The following is a 20,732-nucleotide window of genomic DNA, read 5'->3' as shown; positions in this document are numbered from 1 at the left end:
TCTTTCATTCCCGCCGTCTTCTTTGCTCTGGCTGCCGCCGACATTGGCGCCAATCTGGCGATTCAAATTTGCCAGAATTTTTCTCGCCTTGGCAGTTTCCTCGCGCAATTCTCCAAGAGTTTCTTTGGCGATCTCCAGCTCACCGTCGATTTCCACGTCCGTGTCACCTAATTTTTCCATCTCCACACGCTCTTCCGGAGCACTGCCTCGAATCCCAATCGGGACCTTGGCTAGCATTGCGAACAGCTCCACTTTTGTGCCCTTCGTAGGCAAATTTAACAGCTCCAACCACCGTTTTAATTGCACAACCGTTATATCCGCTATGTTCAAATCCATTTTTTTATTTTATTTTTCCAAATGATGAGAAAAAATTTTGATTCTGATCCCACTTCTGAAGTTTGTGGCCGTCTTTTAGTTCTAAACACTTCTTGTTCTTTTCTTCTCTTACTAATATTTCTTTATTATTTAATCCTAAACTTTTATACTTGGTTTTATCTATTCTTCACTCTTGTCTTTACACTTTTGCCTTTACACGTCTACTCTCGTTACGATCTTCTCACCAAGTGATCTGCCGCTCTCAGCAAACACTCAATCAACCCCCATTCTTAGCCAGTCGCTCTCTCATGTTCTCTTTTGAGAGAGCGTAACATCTCAATTAGAGTGGCCAGAGCATACTTATCTTAACTGGCCTGCTACAATACTATATGTAGAGTATTTTGAATTTAACTGAATAAGTTAGTTAGTTAACAAGAGGTTTCCTCAAGGCTCTTAACGAAAACACATAGTTTAGATATTTTCTTTTAGCAAATACTTCTTCTACTTTGCCTATTTAAAGTTTGTAGTATTCCATTAAATAAAATAAAATTTTAATAAAAACACAAACTTTTCACAATCCTAAAACCTTTCTCAGAATAAAAGTGATTTCCTTAAAACACTGTAACTTTTTTCCCCAAAAAAATACTCCAAGAAACCTTAAGCTTAAAAAATCTCTACCAGGATGTGACAATTTCCTTGGAAAACTATAATTCCCCGTTACAAGTGTACCCCAAACAAGGATCCATTCGGTGTGAGAGCTTTCTTTCTCTGTCTCTCCCTCGTTGCGGGAAAGTTACTCAACGATGTGACGTGACGTCAGAGGTGGAATGACGTACACTTGAGGGATTTGTGCGAAACAATGTTTTTAAACCAAATTAAAATACGCAACGAGCACTTTACCCGTCATTGCTTGCATTTGTTTGCCGTCTTCAGCTGTCCTTTCCCCGTGATTCGCCTCCCCTTTAAAAACCGAATTCCAACTTTTCTGCGTGTGTCCTGCGCGACTTTTGAAGGACTCCCGCCTTATCCACGCCCGACTTCAGCCTGTCAGCGGTATGCCAGAGCACACCGTGATGCCCTCGCTGGCCAAAGCTTTAAGTTTTATTAATTTAATTAAACTACTTACAAAGTTGTATCCCCAGCCATCCACGGCTGTCCAGCTTGTGTTCCTGCAGCTTCTCCCCATTGTGCGACAGGCGAACAAAAACGTGGAGATGTTCATGCAAATGTACATATATATAAGTGAAGTTGATGGTACAGTTTTCTGCAGAGAGAAAAAAAATGTAGGGAAAATGGTACAGGGAAATATAATAAAAACTGCAATTTATATACTAAAGAATGTGTCAAGTTGCAGAAAAGTATGCTTTACTTTATATATATTTGCAAGATACATTTTACAAGATATTTTTATGCCTTTTTCTTCAGTTAATATACAATTTTAATGTAATTTTTCATGCAGTGTATTTGCTGGAATTCTGCAGCAGTGGCCTCTAAGCCCAGAGCTGAGAGCTTGGATGAGTTGAACTCAACTGAGCCTCGCCATGCGCTGTTTAGCACCTAACTCGCCTTGGCCGAAGAGCAACAAAACATTGTTGTGGCTGCCTTTTGACAAAAGAGTGGGTTAATTAAACTGTTGGTAAGTGATAAAATTCTAAATTAAATCTTTAAAACAATTTCTAACATTCTAAAAGAATTTCGAATATTTTTAATTTGAATCTAAATCTTAAGTGTGTAAATATTATTTAAACTATACCATTGACATCAACTCGACTCTACAATTTTAATTATAAGAAAATGATACACTTTCTCTAAAACAATTAGAAATAATCATTAACTTTATTTAATTAATTTCTTAATCTTTAAATCTTATTTAGGATTTAATGACATTTTCTTTTGATCTCACTTGAAAATATCTCAATCTACCCACGCTTTTATGGCATTCATATTCCTTTCGCTTGTTGTCGACCTTCTTTTACTGCATTTACCTTACCTTACCTGCGTACATTTGATTATTTAGCATTTAGCTGCCCCCACCTCCTTTCTACCTGTCCCCTCTTCCTCCCCTCTCTACCTTGGCTTTTGCATATATTTTCCATTTCTGTAAGAGTGAGCTAAACATGATTTTAGCTTTCAGTTCTCGCTTGCCAGTACTTACGCTCGAATAAATTTTAATAGACATTCGGAGTCATAGTTGGGTGACTCCTTCTTATAATTCAAACCATTTGTGGTACCTTCTGATACCCTGTAATGGGGAGTACAAGGATATCTTTACACATAGAACTAGAGATTATTATAAGAAATTAAGGGATCACTAATGGAATGTAGGCTTTTGTAGTTCCTTAATATTTGAATTATTAAATTGTGCAGATCTTACTATATCTTATTTATTTTCTTACCTACCATCTTCTGAGTACTTGAAACCATTTTGTTGATGAAACAAGTATATTTTAGCTATATCCTGGGTATATTTAACTCGTTTCTTTTGCTTAAATCCTTCCTACTTGTTTTGTTTCTCTGTGTGTGTATATGCGGTGACTTGTATGCTTGGACTTGGACCGTGTGTATTTGCATATAAATTATACGTAGCCGTTGACTTTGTGGCCTCCACCGGAATGCCTCAAGCAGCTGGCTGAGCCTGGGACTGGGGACTGGGATTGGGACTAGGGACTGGGGACAGGGAACTGCAGAGAAACGAAGCGTCTGTCTGGCATTTTGTGGCCCCTTGTGGGACGTCTGGTCCGTCTGGTTCGTCTGTCTGCAGGCATATGCTGTTTGTCCATTCCATATCCTTTGGCCATGTTATGTAAATTATTTCAATAGGCCATAATATGTGCCGAAAAATTATTTATCCAAGCCAAATCCAAAGAGTGAATGTGCAGAAAGAACAACACGCATTAATTATTTAACAAGCATAGAAAAAGCGACATAAGGGGGGAGGTTAAAGGAAAATATTATAATAAATCTGAAAGCAGGAGTCATCGATGCCATGCCCAGAAGTCAGAGGGTAGAGAGGGGAAAACTGGAAGCACTGAAGCATTTTCCAAAGCGAACAGAAATCACAGACGATACGCCACAGGCGGTCCAAGCTGGACATTTTAATGATACAAGTTGAAGAAATATTATTTTACGGTGGATAACTGGCGGAGAAGATTAAACACTCTATAAAATGTGCTAGAAAAAATATTAAGCTAGAGGGGAAATTATATGAAATTAAAAAGGGTTGTATTTATTTTAAGACTCTTAATGATAACATTAGAAGGTGCTTGTAGATATATTCTTGAACTTGCATCGATTCAATTTAGTGCCCTTTAAATATTTAATATAGAATTCCTAAACATGCCACAACTTGTGTTAGCCACAAACAAATTATAGTCCACAAATGCTATATATGTATATTCTTAATTATTCTCAGAAAACCATTAGTGGAAATGTTATTCCAATTAAGCTAACCGATGCCTAGAAATATGGCTCTGGGACTTGTTTGTTAATTAACCAATGCAAAGGCCACGACGCAACCTCTCCTATCGACACTTAAGAATAGATTACCGAAAGGATTCCTCTCTGGAATTTTCCGCCTTGACAATATTTTCCCCCGAAATTCATTTCAATTCCAAGACTTAACCCACAAAATGGCCGAATGAAAACCAGAAGAAGAGCATCAAAAATGTGGACACTTCCGTTGACATTGAATTGAGAGAATTGAGGGGCGGTCTGGCTGGGAGGTTTTACACTAATAAACTAGCAGGAAAACATGCTTAAAGTGTTTTATGATTGCCCACCCATGCGAGAGGTCGAGATGTCGCGGCGTTGGCATTTTTAGTCCTTTTCGGATCCCAGCCCTTTTTTTCCCCAGCTCTGTGCTGGCCGAGAATGTCCTGCTGCTAACCGCAAAAAGCAATCTACACGTGTTTTCAAAATTAATTGTTATGATGGCTTTTGTTGACGCCGTTTTTTTTTTAACCCACTAGTACAGTGAAAAGAAATGCATCACTTACTTTAATCTTTATTTGTTAACTCCTTAATTATTATATTTTAAATAGGAAACGAAGATAATATTGCTGGTAACTTTGTAAAAGATCTACCCCTAGGAAAAGTCTTTGTTTAGTAACCAAATCTAAGCATTCCAATCACCTTTTTCTGGTGTATTTTTTCTCAGTGTGTCCTGTGCCTTTGTTGGTGTGTTTGAAAGGGACACAACCCGGCTACCGTTTGAATATTTGATGAGGGCGTTACGAAAGCACAAACACCGGCAATTTTATTTAGCTGTTGTTGTCGTGTGGCTGTGGTGTTGCTGCTGCTGCTGTTGCTTTTGCAGCTGTTTTTTTAACGCCTAAAATTATGCAGCATTAAACAAAAACCGCCAGCAAAAGATGGCGTGCAAAAGGGAGCGGGGACACAGGACATTGGGGCAAGAGGAAGAGGATCAGGGACCCTACGGTCGCAGGCACTGAACCCCGGCGACATTTGTGCTCGCCATTTTTCACCTTATTAAAAGCTGCGCTGACCGCAAAAACCGTGGCCAGCCTGTTTGACAATTGTAAACAATTTGCTGAATAGAGAACCGCGAATATGGGGCGGTGAATGGTGCCGGGGGAAGGTTAGGGGCGTGGCACATGCACATTTTATAGTTAGCGAAAGAAGCAGTTAGCCAATGAAAACCGCAGCCAGGATTTAGGATTTTATATAAATTTTCTGTAATTAAGTTTTACTTCATTTGGGAAGCGGTTTCAGTGTATGCGACATAGTGGGAAATTGAGCCTAAAATTATATTTTAATAAAAATATTTAAAAGGAAATTAAAAAAAAAAAATATTGGAAAATGTTCATAGGTTTTATTTATTTTTTATGTAGCTTACAATAAATTTATTTTCATGGTTTGGTAACTTAAAAAAAAATGGGAACTATCGTCGGGAAGCCAAAGTTTCCAATCCCTTCCACTTTATAATTGAATTATAAGATTGAATTGGTAACCGATCATAAAATATTGGAATTTTTTCTATCAATATTTACGATCAATTTATATGTAGATTTTTTCAACAAATCAAATTTTCAAAAACTCATAACTAAGCTAAAAATGCATTAATTTAAAATCGGAAAGCTTTCCTATGGTATTTTTTATTATGCTTATAAATCTGCATACTCCATTTAATATTTTTTGAAAATTCAAATTTTGATAATTTTTGAAAATTTTAACTCCTTATAAAGTTAAAAAAAAAATCAAAATTTTTTGTTGTACCAAAGATGTCTAGATCGACATTAAGATTAGATTAAGAATATATATGGTTTATAGGATCGGAAATGGTTCTTTCATTCAGTTACAAGCTTCTAACTAATATACCCTTTAAAGATATTAAACAAAATTACATGTTTCCTAACACTTAATACAAAATGTAATAATTAAAATTATAGATTTCTTAACAAATTATCTACAACCACATTTTTAAAAGCCTCTCACTCCTCACTTCTCAAAATGTCTGGAATAAATCTCAACAGGTTTTTAAGGACGATTTGCTAACCCATTTCAAGTGGAGTTTTCAACAATATTCCCTTGTAGTGCTAAACTATGGGTTTTGCAGCCTCGTTTTAATTTCGAATGGCGGTTCGGCTCAAAAACCGCATTTCATGGCCAACGAGGGATGGTTCGTTGGATGTTGATTTTTGGCCTCTGCAAAAAATAACCCCGCCCATGGGCTTGACCGCCTACGGAACGCCGTCAAACGCTTGGTTGCTTCTCCAACTTTGATTTTTTGGCGGCTGTGGAAATTTTTAAATTGGTAGCAATCCTATCCCCTACCTCCTCCCACCCCCTTTGATTTTTCCTACCTCCCCCTCCTCTCTCTCCCTCACTCTTATGCGGTCAATGCCGTTTAGACGTTTGGTCAGCCAACTCAGTTAGAATTTTCCCAAAGAGAGTGGAGCGGGGGCTGCGGACATGCGGTTTGTTTGGTTTTTGTGGGATGGCAGCTGTTGATTTTTCGGGGCCAATGCGTTATAATTTTCTACACAGTATATTTTTGCCTGTTTTCCCCCTGTATGGTTCATGCTTGGCAGGACTTAAATTTTAAATGTGTGTGTGTGTACCGGTGGTTGTCCCCCAGCAATCAGGGGAAAAATACCAATAAATTAACAATAGCCCAAATGGCCCATGTAGCGGCGTCATTGTCCTCGTACTCCTTCGACCTGCCTGCCCAGGATGTGTCGCCTGCATTTATTGGCTCGTAAATTAGCATGCAAGTCAAATAAATTAATTCTTTTTTGCAATATTTGCATAAACAATTTTGCATAATATGCGCAATAGTCGAGAGCGGCAGCTGAAAACAGGCAGAATGTTCATTGCAATATAGGCGAGGGTCAATTGATGAATATTTATACTTGTTTTGAAATCTGAACCATACTTTGTTAAAATTGTTTCAAAGTATTGTACAAAAATAGCAAAGTGTTTAGTACAAATTATATAAATTTATACAGTTGGGAAACTTGTTAGAAATTATGGGATATTTGATGAGACCATTAATTAAAAATCTATTGAAGAAAGATTACTTGTCTCCTTTCTTATTTGTTCTATTCTATAATCGATATATTTTTGGCTCGTCTTAAGTGTTCTTTAAGTCCCTTAATTATCTTTTAAATCACTCCTTTCTTAACTGTTTAATCACACCTTTTATTGTAACAAGTTACCTGCATGTTTGCCTTACCGTTTGCCCAGATGCATGACTAGACATTTTGCCGCCGCCTCTTCTTCGTAAAAGGACGATATCGGTTCAAAGAGTAACCGGCAGATAGATAGTGCTATATGGCCTATGCATAAACAACGGCCAGGGACAACAACAAATGCCCCCCCAAACCACATGACTGAACGATTGACCAAGGGCTATGCGAAGTCCCTGGGACTTCCCCTATGCCCCCCTTGAGTAAGGCTCCGACCGTGTCTGGCTTTTGCATTTGGCATATTTTAATATGTAAATGTAATTTCTCCAATGAGCTGACTTCATGTCGAGGACCAGAGGAGTCCTCGTAGAGTCCTCCGTAGTGAAAGTCTGTCTGCCGTTTTGCCACGTCCCACCAATGTCTGCGGCTAATCAAAGACAAAAAGACGCATCACAGATGCGATGGGGAAAAGCTGCTGATGACACAGTGGTATGCCACATATTGTATTAAATATTAAATAAGAATTTTAATTCAATCAGTGAAGAAATTCAATTGAATTTAGACGTTAATTCAATTAAAAATGAGCTTGTTTTAAGGCTTTATAAATAATATGATTGAAGGTAAAGCTCCAAAAAGACTAAGACTTTCCCACAGACCACTGCAAATTTATTTCCGCATAAACAGAGTCCTGGAATGAGGTGCCTGTCCATGTGCAACAATTAATATTGTGCCCTTTTTGCCTCTCTCTCTCTCTCTCTCTCTGGGTATATACCTTTCTCTATGTTGCAAAATCTGTGAATCGTCAGAGTCATCAGCAGCGTCAACACAACATCGCGCAGCCACATTACGTATACGCCGCGTATGTCGCGCGGTCGTCGTTTAATAAAAAATGCAAAGGCTAATGTCTGCACCGCAAATTGATGTGAGCCGAATGTGAGCATAAACGATGCTAGATGGCGCACTTTACGCGTGCAAATTGACGGAGCCTGCCAAAGGATAACAGACAGGGGACATGAGAGGGGGTTTTAGGAAGAGCCAGGATTCACACAACGCAACACAACACAACACAAACAAAAAACACAAAGACACATACAGACGCACACGCGAGCGGATTAAATTTACAGCAATTTCACTTTGGTGTTATGTTGACGGAAATAGACACCTTGTTTTGTCAGTCATTCAAATAATCCCTTTTCAGGGGATATATGTATATTTATAGCAGAATATTAATAGAGGCTTATAAGAGGGATAAGTAGAATATTGTTTTGAGACTATTTTTAGGAAACAAAATCTAATAATCAGGAGATATTTATATGCAAAAAAGGTTATGCAAATATCCAGATTAAAGTCTTAACTTTACCTGTTATATTTTCAAATTTTTAGCCAATTTTGTATTTTATTCTTTTATCCAATTAAAAAGGACTTACATACCATAATACAAATATATTTATTAAAATAATATGAATATATATATTTTAACAGAATGATACACAGAATATTATTTTTAGTTAATTTTCAGGAAATAAAAAATACTAAAATTTCTAGATATATTCTCTTTAAAAGGTTAATGAAACCTTAAAATCCCCTACTTTTTACCCATTTTTATACTCAATTTTTTATTCTAACACAAAAAAAAACCATAAAATTTCCAACTTCTACAGAATCCTTAAAATCCTTAAAGTAAAATTCCGTTTTAAATATTTTCAAACCCAAAAATTCTGCTGTTGATTATTGTTTTGCACTTTCTTTATCTCGAGCGTTGCCTTTAACTGCATTGTGTTAGCTTTTTGTTTAGTGATTTGTTTACCCCAACCAGAACAACAGGGTACAAAAAAAAAAACAAACAGAAATCAAAAAAAATTGAAACCGAAATACGATGCCAAAGGCGGCGAGCCCACCCCCTTTTGCCCCCTCGTAAAACACCGCAACGACCCCTCTGCCCACATCAAAGCGGAATCTCTTCGGGAGGCTTTATATAAAAGCTGTGCGGCAGACAGGCCATCAATACAAAATGGCATAGAGTTGAGTGGGCGTTAACAATATGCCACACCCCCTCTCTAACGCCCCTCGGGGGTGACAGGGGCGTGGGGTTCACAAAAAAACCAAAAATAAGAGAAAAAAAAGGGGGCTCGGAGGGGCATTCATTGTTGGCTGCCTTATAAATGCTGCGTATGTTTTGGTTTTTTGGCTCAACGACTCAACTCGTTTGCAATTTCTCTGCTGTCGCTCTATCAGACAAAGTCCCCTCAGTTATACACTGAAGAAAATATTACTTAATTTGCTATTTAATTATATAGATCAGAGTTAAATATAGAACTTCTAAAGGTTTCAGGCAACTATTTATAAAATTAAATACTGAACTAACATATATATGATTATATTAAGTTAATCAGTGCACATTTCAATCTTATTATAATTAAAAAAACTCTTTTAAATATACTTACGAATTTAAATTTTAGCACATACATTTATTAAGCTAAACTCTTGACAAAACCAATTTAATTTGTAAATTTTTAAACCCCATTTTTGTCCAGTGTCGTACTGTTTTGCTCCTCCCTGATCCTGGGGTCCTGCTAAAGTGTCTGCGAATATGACGCGTCACTCTGGGATCACACCAATTTGTTAAAAAACGGGGCAGCTAAAGGGGGTCCAAGGGGGGAGGGAATTCCTGCTGATGGTTTGATAAGGAGGGTGCGGCATAGGCCCGTTCGTTGGTTCATTCACTCAAAATGTCATCAACGTTGAGACGACAGATTGCAGTCATTTTGCTGGCATTTTTTTTTTTTGTCCCTCCTTCGTTTTTGTTATCATCTGGTTTGGTTTGTTTTTGTGTATATTGTGTGTGTATGTGTGTGAAATGGGTTGAATGAGAAAGGGGGGAGGGGAGTCAAGAGTTTTTCTAGGGGCAAGGAAGGAGTTTTAAAGTGCAGGGTAGAGCCAAATAGTTGGAGAATAGAAAATTCTAGAGTTTACTCGTTAGTAATAATAGTTGAAATTAAATATTTAATATTCCCAACTTTTTTTCATTAAAAATTTATATTGTAATTGATTTAGGAATTCTTGTTTTATATTATTTTAATATTTCCTAGTACAATCTAAATTAGTACAGCTGCTCTGTTTTTCCATTTCAAATTCCACAAATAAAAAGAGAGCCCCACTTGGTAATCCCTTTTTGGATTAGCAGCTCATCTGGACTTCTGCATAACCGAATCAATTACCAACATTCTCTCCTCTGTGCCGTTACCAATCGCTGTCCCGTTTGGCCATGCCGTTGACATTATAGCAGCTCCATCAAAGCCACTCACTCCATACTTTATTGCTTACCAACTAGGATGGACGCCTGCCCCATGCCCCATGCCCTTGCCATATCCTTTAGTGTCCTGGTGCGGTGCTGTCACTCAGCAGAAAGGATGCGTCACTCATGCCGACTGACAATGTCTGGAAAGAGAGAGAGAGTGAGTGGAGAATTAGATTTAAATTTGAAATCTGCTTAAAGGCACAACCCAGAGCCAGTGAAGTGAAGTCCTAGGCGACTTTATAAATTCCTTTTATCCCACTCACTCACTCACTCACTCACTTCTATATATTTCGAATGTATGGGGAACATCAAAACATCGTTATCATCATCGGCCAGGGCAGAGCAAACCCCAAAAAGGATGGAAGGTAGAACCAAGAACCTAGAACCGAGCTGAGCTGAACTGTGGAAATGCAATTCATTTTTCGCGCCATACCTGCACATAAACCATTCATATTCATAAAATTGCATAATCTCGAAGAGTCATAATAATCAAAAACATATTTGCGGCATGCGCCCAACCCCTTTAGTCTACTCCTTTCTTTCAGCCATAAAACTTCAACTTTGGCCTGGCTTGAAAATAAGCACTGAGCGGAAAATAGGGTTTAATTCATTTATAATATTTTATTTTAAAAAATAAGATTTATAATGAAATGAAACATAAAGGAAAGACTTTTAAAATTCATATTAGGTAGCCTTGAAATCTCAGTGCTTGTATTAGATTTCCCTCCCATTTTTTAAAGTGTTTTGTAGAGAAGAATGATGCAATGGAACGACTAAAATGGGGGGTTTTTTTGGTACTGCGGGCGGGGGGTGAAATGCCAAAGGGGATGCTGCAACAGCAATCGGCAACGGCAACGGCAATGGCGCCCAAGTAGGCGGAAATAAACGTGGAGGCGAGCGAAAGAACCAAGTTGTATGATTTTATTTATGCCACCACTACATAGGTGGCGACTAAGGGGGGTTGCAAAAATAGAGGTTTCATTTGGGGGGCAGATTCTTCCACTAGTTTCGCATCCTTCTCTCTGGCTTGCTGGCTGTGCTGTGCTGGCTCGTAAAGTTTAGTTGAACCCAGAAGCCGTAAAAGGCGTTGGCAGTGGCACACTCAGCAGTCATCATAAAACTATAAATTTCATATTTGCCACACTCACACACACACACACACACACAGAGCCGCAGGAAGAGTAAAGTGCAGAGATGGTGGGGAAAATCCAGGGGGAGGTAGGGGGAGAACGGCATGTTATCATTAATGGTCGGTAGAACTATGATCATGATGATGATGCTGATGACGTTGGCTTTGGTAATGTTTATGGTGACGCCTGGGAGTTTTTGGGCAAGGCCTGTAACATCCTCGGGTTATGCACTGGGAGAAAATTATGTGGTAATAAGAAATACATTCTACATATATTTTACTACAATTTTAGGTATAGTTTAAAACATTTCTAGAGCTATATTCATTCATTTATTTGTTCATTATAAATTCTACTTGCACTGTAAGGCTTTTATTAAACCTCTATGTAAACAGTTCTTAGTTTTTCTTATTTAAAGTAATTATCTTAATTTTTCCATTACAAAATATTAAATATATATATATTAAATAGTCAGTGAAGGAGTCATTTCTGACCCTATAAATCATATATATTCTTGATCAGCATAAAAAACTGAATCGATCTAGACAAATTTCTCAAAAAAAAATGTTTTACCATTTTTTTATAATTTTATAAGGGGTTACATCGTTAAAATTGTCAAAAAAATTAACAACAAAAATTGTTAATTTTAAAATTTTAAATTTTATAAGCAGATTTGTTAACCTAAAAAAAACTAGTACAGAACAGCTTTCCGATTTAAAATTAATGCTTTTTTGGCTAAGTTATAAACGATTTTTCACAATAAATGACCAACTGCAAAAATATATTCATTTCGACTTTCCCAAGTAAACTTTCTATTTTGTTTAGAATTTCTACATTTATTGCAATAGTTAAAAAAGTATATTTCTTTCATATTTTTGAACGATACATTTTTCTCTTTTGAATTTCATGTTTTAACATAATTTGATAATATTTTAACCACAGTTTTTTGCACAGTGCCTCCTTTCCTTGACTCTACCTGCCGCTAAGTGTTTTGCAAGTATATATATTATATTATATATATCACTATATATATATATATACATATTCCCGTTGTGGGCCTGTGTGTGAGGTTTGTGTGCTTTGTTATGTAGAGCATGCAATCATTTTATGACTCTGCGTCGAGCCGCAGAAATGTCAGGGGCAGTCCGCTAACCATCCAAAGTGTTCCACCTCCCCTAACCTGAACCATCTTCCATCCTATATCCTATATCCTGCATCATTCAACCTCCACCCCCCCATTTCAGCCATCTCCCCCCAGTGACCCCTCTGTTGCTGGTGCCAAGTGTTGCCACAAATTTAATAAACTAGAGACGTGCGTTTGAGCTCTGGTTTTTCACTCTGCTCCCCGGTCCGTGTGAGAGAGCTGCCTTTACTTAAATAGTTTAGCAACTAGATCAAAGTTTTGTTTTCGGCTTTTTACTGTTTCGGTTTCTGTTTCTGTATTTTCGTTTAATTTTTGATTTGGTTTGTGGGTCACAGGGGAAAGTTTTAACTCGGTTTGCAGCGGGCATGTAATTTATTTAAACATGTTCGGACATAAAGGGAATGAAAAATGTGTTAGGCCAAGTGCTGCAGTTGGTCTCGTAGGTATCTCTGGTTATAAATAGGCAAAATAAATTGGCTAAAGGTAAAAACTAAAAAGAACATTCAACTTTTTTTTTTGTTGCCGCAAATAAATTGATTAACTACGATGAAGAAAAAAGTTGGCAGTTCAATTTAAAGTAAACATTTAATAGAAATGTGTTTCCTGTGGCGGAATTAATGGAAAATTACATTAGTATACTGACAAAAACCTGTGATAATTGCTTTAAATCCTTATGGTCAATCAGAAGAAGATCTATATTTAATTAAAACCGTTTCCGATAGTTTTTGTACGTTTAAAATAAAAATTAATGCCTCTTCAAAATGCATTTTAATCTGGAATTAAATTGCTGTAAATGCGGTTCAAATTTTCCATTTTTAACATATTTCTTTGGCACTAAAATCTCATGACATACCCATATCGAATATTGGTTTTCTATGCCGAAGCATATCCTTTCAATCCCATTCCAAAAACCTCATTAGCAATTCAAAAAGCAATACTCTCTCTCTCTCTGTCTCATTGACAAACATTCGATGACTTCATTTCACCAATTAGATGTCATTGCTGTAAAAGTTAACAGTGCGAGTTATGGCCAAAAATGTTCGGAATCGTCTCAAATGATGTGCCATTTCTGCAGCATTGCATTAGTTAAAGTTCGTCCATATACATAGCAACAATCAGCGCCAAAAAGTGAGAGAAAGAGACGCCAAAAGTGGGAGTGAAAGAGGCGGCACTGCTGCGGTTATTGCCGCACGAAAATTTGTAAACGAAACGGAAACAGCTCGTAACGATTTCAATGAAGAGATGACATGGACATGTCGACCCAGCCAGGACATCGTCAATGCCTTTGCTGCTCTCCAAGTGGAGATTGTTATGGTGATGGTGATGGTACGGATGCTGCTGCCATGTTAACTGAAGAGGTGCCTGTGATGCGATATCAAATATTACTTTTGTAAGGTTCTAGAAAAGTTTGAAATCTATACTTTACAAGGTTCTAAAATACTTTACAGTATATAGTTTCTATAGCTCAAGTTATATTTGTTTCGAAAAAGATATGTACAGATTGAAACCACTTTAATTTACCAACAAAAAAGAAATCTACAACTCAAAACCTCAACTTTCTAAGACTCAATTCTTAACACAAAGGACTTCCCCATAAGTTCTTCAAGATATTTCCTATTTTTCCCTTAAATTTGTATTATTTTCTCATGCATTTCTGACTCCCATAAACAAGACATCTCTGATGGATAGTGATTGCCGAAGAAGACTCCTTCTTTCTGCCTGGCTCTGATGATGACTGCAAATCAGACAAATGTACGCAAAAACCGCACCGAAAACTTTTCACCAATGCACAAGTGATGGAACCAAAGGCGAAAGAGACCGATATAGGAGGGGGCGGAACAGAGAGAGAGAGAGAAGGAGAGATGGAAGTTTTGGGGAATCACCTCGGGACATTTGCACTGCTGCATTGGAACTCAACGGAAGGCAAAACTTGAAAGTGCTGCCCCTGACCCTATTCTCTTCAGCATCCTTTTTGGCCGGCCTGCTTGTTGTGTTCCATCCGAAACTTGGTTGGGATGCACTGGGAAAAATAGGTATCTTTTATATTATGTATAATTTGTAAATAGTTTTTCCAACTTCAAAACAAAGTTACACCTCCTAAAAGTCAATTTTATGGACAGTTTTTCTTTTGATACATTTGTATATAATCGAAACTTCATTTATAAATGGTCTAAATATTTAATACCTAACATTTCGAGAATCTTATAAATATTATAATAACTTATAGAACCAAAATAACCTCTCTTTCACCTTCCTTTTCTCTCAGTGCACTGGGTTTGGGGGCAACGATTGATGTGCAATAATTATCCAAAGTTGATTTGTTTGTTTGCACCAGGCCAACAAAGCGTAAAAGCCAAGCATACCAATCGAAGAGTCAGCCTTAAACGAAGGTCCTGACTTGGTTTTGGTCCTTCAAAATGCGGTAAAGCTGTAAATGAGTATTATTATGGGCCCTATACTGCTCCTCTCCTCTCCTCTCTCTACTCTGGGGCCAAGTTTTTGGCGAGTTTCTTCAATGTTGCTCTTGCCTTATAGTTTTTGGCTCTGGATGATGACGATAATGATGATGATGATGACGGGTATTGGTATGAGGATGCTGCTTCTTGTGCTGCTACTGCTCAATAAGATAAGTGCGCTGTTTAGTTTTAAAGCCACAAGCAGAAAAGTTTTCCCAATGCATAGAACTTTTTCGGGGGAAAAAAGGGGCAAGGGTAAGGGTATTTATGGGTATTTAGGATAGCCAAAAATATATAAAGAGTTCAATTGGTTATTTTGTGCAGAGTGTAAAGTTTGTTTGCCGAATTGATTGAATGGTTATTAAGCGAAATTTTCATGATCAGCAGAGTTTAATTGGATGAAGTTAGGCGAAAGTTTGTGCTTATCAAATTATATGCTTGTTTGCTTATATTTTGTGTGTTTGAAAATGAATAGCAATTTACTTCACATTCAAGTTCTTGTTTCCACAAAGTGCAACCATTATTCGTAGATTCATATTATATTATAGAGTCTTATCTTGTCTCATGTGTGTTTCTTCTATTTTTCCTATTCGCAATTGAGAAATTAGTGCATTAACTTTTCCTTTGACGCCGCCTGCCCCCAACAAATAAATGGTGGCATTTATTTGAATTGCTCAAACGAGTTTTACTCTCCATATCCTCGGCACCAATAAAACGAATGAAAGAGCCAGACGAAACAACAAAAAAAATAAAACAGAACAACTTTTAGTTAAACTTGCTAACCTCATACAAGCCTCCTCCCCTCCCCTCCCTCTTTGCTTGCTTGGCTGCCTTTACTGTTGATTTACTTTAGCCTATTGCTTTGGCATTTAGGTTTTTAGTTCTTCGTGTTGTTCCATTTGTGAACCGGAAATACACAGGAGCGCAGGTTGCCGGTCTCTGTTGGGGATAACCCCACTCGAACGCAATCAAAATACTTTGGCTATACAATTTATTGGCGCAAAAACAAGTTCAATTTCAAATGAAATTCGCTTTTTGGTAAAAGGGAGCCAGGGACACTAACACACACACATGAAGACAAGATAAACATGTGAACACGGTAAGAAAAAAGTGGTGATTTCTTGGAATTTCAATTAGGAAATTATTGTTAAACATATTATTTAGGTTTCTATAGTGAAATCTTACGGAAACTTATTATTTTTCCTACTTTTAAGGCCTGAAATGTTTGCTTGATTCTATAAACCATTCTTTAAATATTAAAATGCATATTTTGTCAGGCCTTGTATTAAATCCTTAAAAATATACCTTATTTTTCCTAATCATCTTTCTTTCTATGCAACAGATAGTTCACATTCAAATATATATTAACATGGAGTATTCTATTATATATTTTGTAAATATTAAAAAAGATAAACAATTTATATAGTGAATATGTTTTATATCTATAATTAAAACTACCCCAATTTTCTATTATCACCTTTCTTTCTGTGCAATCTGGTGAATGAGTTTGCTACACGGATTGCAGGAGACAGTCAAGATTCAAATAAATATCAACAAGGAGAAACACTGAGACTCCACACATAGTTGCACCTTTGTGTGTGCCCAGTTTGGATTGTGTTTTCTAATATAGAAAATAGTTGAGAAATATTTTGCCAAGTAGCCAGAGCGAAAGATGCGAAGATGGCAGCGGGTAGAGTCCTGGGAAGAGAGGCATTTGGCAAGACAAACAATCAGTTAAGAGCTTTGCGAAAGACGATACATTGCCTAACGGGGGGGTTGAGGGGTTACGACAGGGACAGATAGAGATGCTTTGCACTCTTTTTATTGAACTTACATAACATTTTTGGGTTATACTCGCATGAGTGTGTGGAGGAAATTGCGGGGGCACCGGAAGTAGTACTGTGTACTGTGATTTCCGGGCAGCTTCCTTTGCTAGGCTGTGTAATAAATATACAGAAGAGTGCTTAAGATCAAATCAATTGATAAAGAGCGTAATAAACTTGTATCCAACTATTTACATAAAATTTCTCTCTAATAATATTATAGCAAAAACCTGAAGAGGATGCCAGGAGGAGAGCAGAGGGAAAGGAAAACGGAAGCACTCGAAGCACTCTTTGCTTTTCATGTCTCGCATATTTGGGTTAAAATGTATTAGTTTTTCCAGGCTTACCCCACTTGACTCTCCTTGTGTCTATCACATATTTTCTTATCAGAAAATGCTATTTATTTTCATACTTTTTGATGTTGCAAAACATTGAAGACTGCACACACACACACTCAGAGATTGAGGAAACAATGTCGATCTGCATGGCAGCCATAAATTGTGTGCTTATGTAAGCCTGTCCTTTTGAATCTAGGTAATGTTGGTCTAACCCCTCTTAACTGGCAGACATTTAATTTAAATCAACAAATCAATTGGAATTTATGTCAGAGTTTAATGTCGAACAATTGTTACAAAAGTTGTACGCCATTTGAGCTCTAATTAAAAGCGAGAGAAAGAGAGAGAAAGTCAGTTGATTGCGAAAACAATGAAACACCGAAATCGAATAGCACATAAACATGATTAATTAAAGGATTTTATACGTATAGTTATTTGGTTGAAATGTACTTGAAACATTTGTGTTTGTAAAGTGTTAATTGAAGCTTAACAAGTTTAAGTTACAAAAGAGATTCCAATATTATTCGAGGTCATGTATCATAACTAGTGAAAGCATGGGATTACCTGTCTCATTAATAAGCATTTCTTACATTTAATATACTATTATATTTCCTATTTAATATTGATTGTTAAGCGAACTCTTCGTGTCGTCTAGACACCATACTTTTCGATACTTTTTTGCATATCCTGACGCTCCAATCTCTGTATAAACAACTTCACATAGATGTAAACTCTATAACTCATGCGGATAGTTATTCTAAGCAATATCTCATGTACATTTGCCCGATGTCAACTGCAAAATTTATGCACATCTATGTACATATATGTGGAACTCTTTTGGTGTCCTTTGGGTATCCCCTCTTGTTGTTGCGCCTGTCGTTTTATCAAGGCAGCTAAAGTCGCTAAACTTTTCAGGACTAACACAGAGCGAACAAAAAAAAAAATAAAAATATGTATTTGGAAAGAGAAATGCTACAACAATTTTTATTGGATTTCGCGTGTCGCATCGGCAACGGTTTTGCAGTTAGTTTTCGGTTCAATTCGGTTTGGTTGTTGTTCTCCCGTTGATTTTGCCCCTTTTTTTGAGGTTTGTTGGCCTTTTGCCAATGGCTTTTTCAATTATACTAATGACATTCAAAAAGAATTTGTAGAAATGCCAGAATATAACAACAACAACAAAAACGAGGAGAAAAGAACCCATGGCGGCCATTTTGTTGTATTCACACATGCATGTGGCAACCCTGCTCATGTCCTGTGAGCGTTTTTCCCCAACGTTTTCGTTGTCCTTTTCTTTTTTTTGTTTTTGGTTTTTGCTGCTATTTGGCTTTGGCGACTGGGCAAATAAAAACAATTTGCGCCAAATTAAACTTATGAGGCATAAAGATATTTTTGGCTGCTCCCCGTTAATGCCGCACACAAACAAATGCTTGACAATGCGAGATGAAGATGAGAATCAGAGCATACCAAGCCATGTGGCCATGATGTGGAAGCACAAAAAAAAATCCAAAAAGAAACAAAGACAACAAAACCCATGTATGTACATATATGTCTGGTAAGTGATAAATCTAGGCAGGACTTTCTTGAATCCATCCCAAAAACAAGATACAGTTGTTAATAAAATAATAGATACGGTTTTATAATAACATAGAGTTCGGTTTGCATAATACATTTAAGGGAATATGTAAAACAGCTTCCCTAAAATTATGCAAATATATATTAATACTGTATTTAAACCTTAAAAGATATATATTTTTCAAGTCCTTGACTTTATTTGTCTAACCTCATCTGTTTTGCTTTAGACAAGACATCACACAGGACATAACAAAAACAACAGCGGCGAATGCCAAAAGACCAAAGTCGACGCTAAGAAAGGATATTAAAGATTAAATGATATAAGCGGCAAGTTGACGGTTGGAACATCTCGAAAGGGGGTCCGTGGAGGGAGGGGGGCAGCAAGAAAACTCCACCAAAAACAGGCAGAAAACTTAACCAAGAACGAAACTCCCCCCACCATTGAGTGGAAATCTGAGCGCCATAGATAAAACACATGATGCGTTATATATGTGCGTTGTCTTTCTTTCTGTATACATGTGTGTGTGTGTGTGTGACATTGAAAAGGATAACAACAGCGGGAGGATATATACATATACGTATGTATATTACCCCCACACATATACACATCAGCAGGATTCAGCCCCATCTCAGCTGTGGCCTCAATTCAGCTTCTTGTTTTTGTTTTTCCCATTCTTTTTTGTTTTGTTGTTTTTGGTTCGCTGTGTCTAATTAACCGCGTGCGTGGCGCATCATAAATCGTTTCAACCATGCACAAGGCCATTAAAATTCATATCAAACCAGATACCCAAAATGTGGGGAGTGTTCTTGTATTTGGCAAGCAAAACAAAACACAGATTTCCCAGTGGCCTAGAGAGTTTTTGGCGGGGAAACTGTTCCATATGGCATACCACAAGTTGAAGAGTAATACTTTTGAGAGTTTACCAGCAGCTAAGCCAGGCATTAAATTAATTGTTAACCAAAAGTTCATAAAAATTTGAGAATATAAACTCACAATTTATATAGAAAAAACAAACTTAATATCAAGCGAGTTTTGAGCAAAAACTGTAGCATACTTTTGCGGGGCAATGAACATAAGCCCTAAGCTTTTCTCTATTCCTTTATTTTATTAATAAATAATTAAAATATCTATATAAACAATATTTTATCTTAAAGAAATATTACTTAAATTTACAATACAAATCAAAATCAGTGAAATTCCTTACCAGAACATCTTTCAAAACTTTGCCAAAAAGTCATCTACATTTTATGGCAATATTTAAATATCATATAACCGACACTTGGCCATAAACAACCTTGGACTCATATTAATTATTCAACTCAAACTTGAAATTATTCTCTTTGGTGAGTGTGTTTTGTATTTTTTTAAGGACTGGGGTTAAACTTTAATCATTTTACAGAACCGAAAGCTGAAGCACAAAACTCCAAAACTTCATTACAACTCGACTTGATTTTGGGCCTTACCACATGTGAGCACTTGTAATTATAATTTCCACTTATTATTTCTCATGCTGGGTTTTTGTTCTTTTTTGGTATTTTTTGTGTTTTTTGTTTCATGTTAATGCAAAGCACTAAAGCTGTTTTCGACATTTTTGCGACAATTAAATTACTTTTCTCGGCCAGACATTCGCTGTGGGTGTGTGGTAGTTGGATATGCTGGGCATGTTTATAATTTCATAATTTACCAGAAGTTTTATACGACGCCACATGTCCTGCTGTGCTGCGTGTGGGTTTGACTAGCTGGTGGGGCAATGTGGGGTTAAGGTGGGGGTTGAGAGTTTGGGTCGAAATGTACTAGATTATGCACTACAAATTTGCGATGAAAAGGGCTTAGTGGGAGTTCTCCAAATAACAGATCAGGAATAATTCATAAGGTTTATAAGAGAGCCATAAATAGAAGGGAAAATATAAGAAATTATGGTGTAGGGAGATATATTTGTTCATACATAGAGTTTATTTTAAATTTTTAAATTAAAATAACTCCTCAAACTGGAGCCACAGCTATTAATTTTGAC

At 36.9% G+C, this 20,732-nt stretch overlaps 1 long non-coding RNA gene across 1 annotated transcript in view; it reads left to right on the top strand.

The window, feature by feature from the left end:
• LOC110176284 (uncharacterized) overlaps window positions 1-20,732 on the top strand; it is a 344,989-nt gene that overhangs the window by 101,032 nt on the left and 223,225 nt on the right. Inside the window, exon 2 of the long non-coding RNA XR_015271934.1 lies at window positions 1,775-1,951. This is a non-coding gene — a long non-coding RNA (uncharacterized LOC110176284). The remainder of the gene's footprint in view (window positions 1-1,774; window positions 1,952-20,732) is intronic.

This window comes from Drosophila serrata, unplaced genomic scaffold (genome assembly GCF_035046125.1).
Source record: "Drosophila serrata isolate PLE 108 unplaced genomic scaffold, ASM3504612v1 contig_272, whole genome shotgun sequence".
NCBI classification, from domain to species: domain Eukaryota; kingdom Metazoa; phylum Arthropoda; class Insecta; order Diptera; family Drosophilidae; genus Drosophila; species Drosophila serrata.
This window is presented reverse-complemented; position numbering and strand designations above follow the sequence as displayed.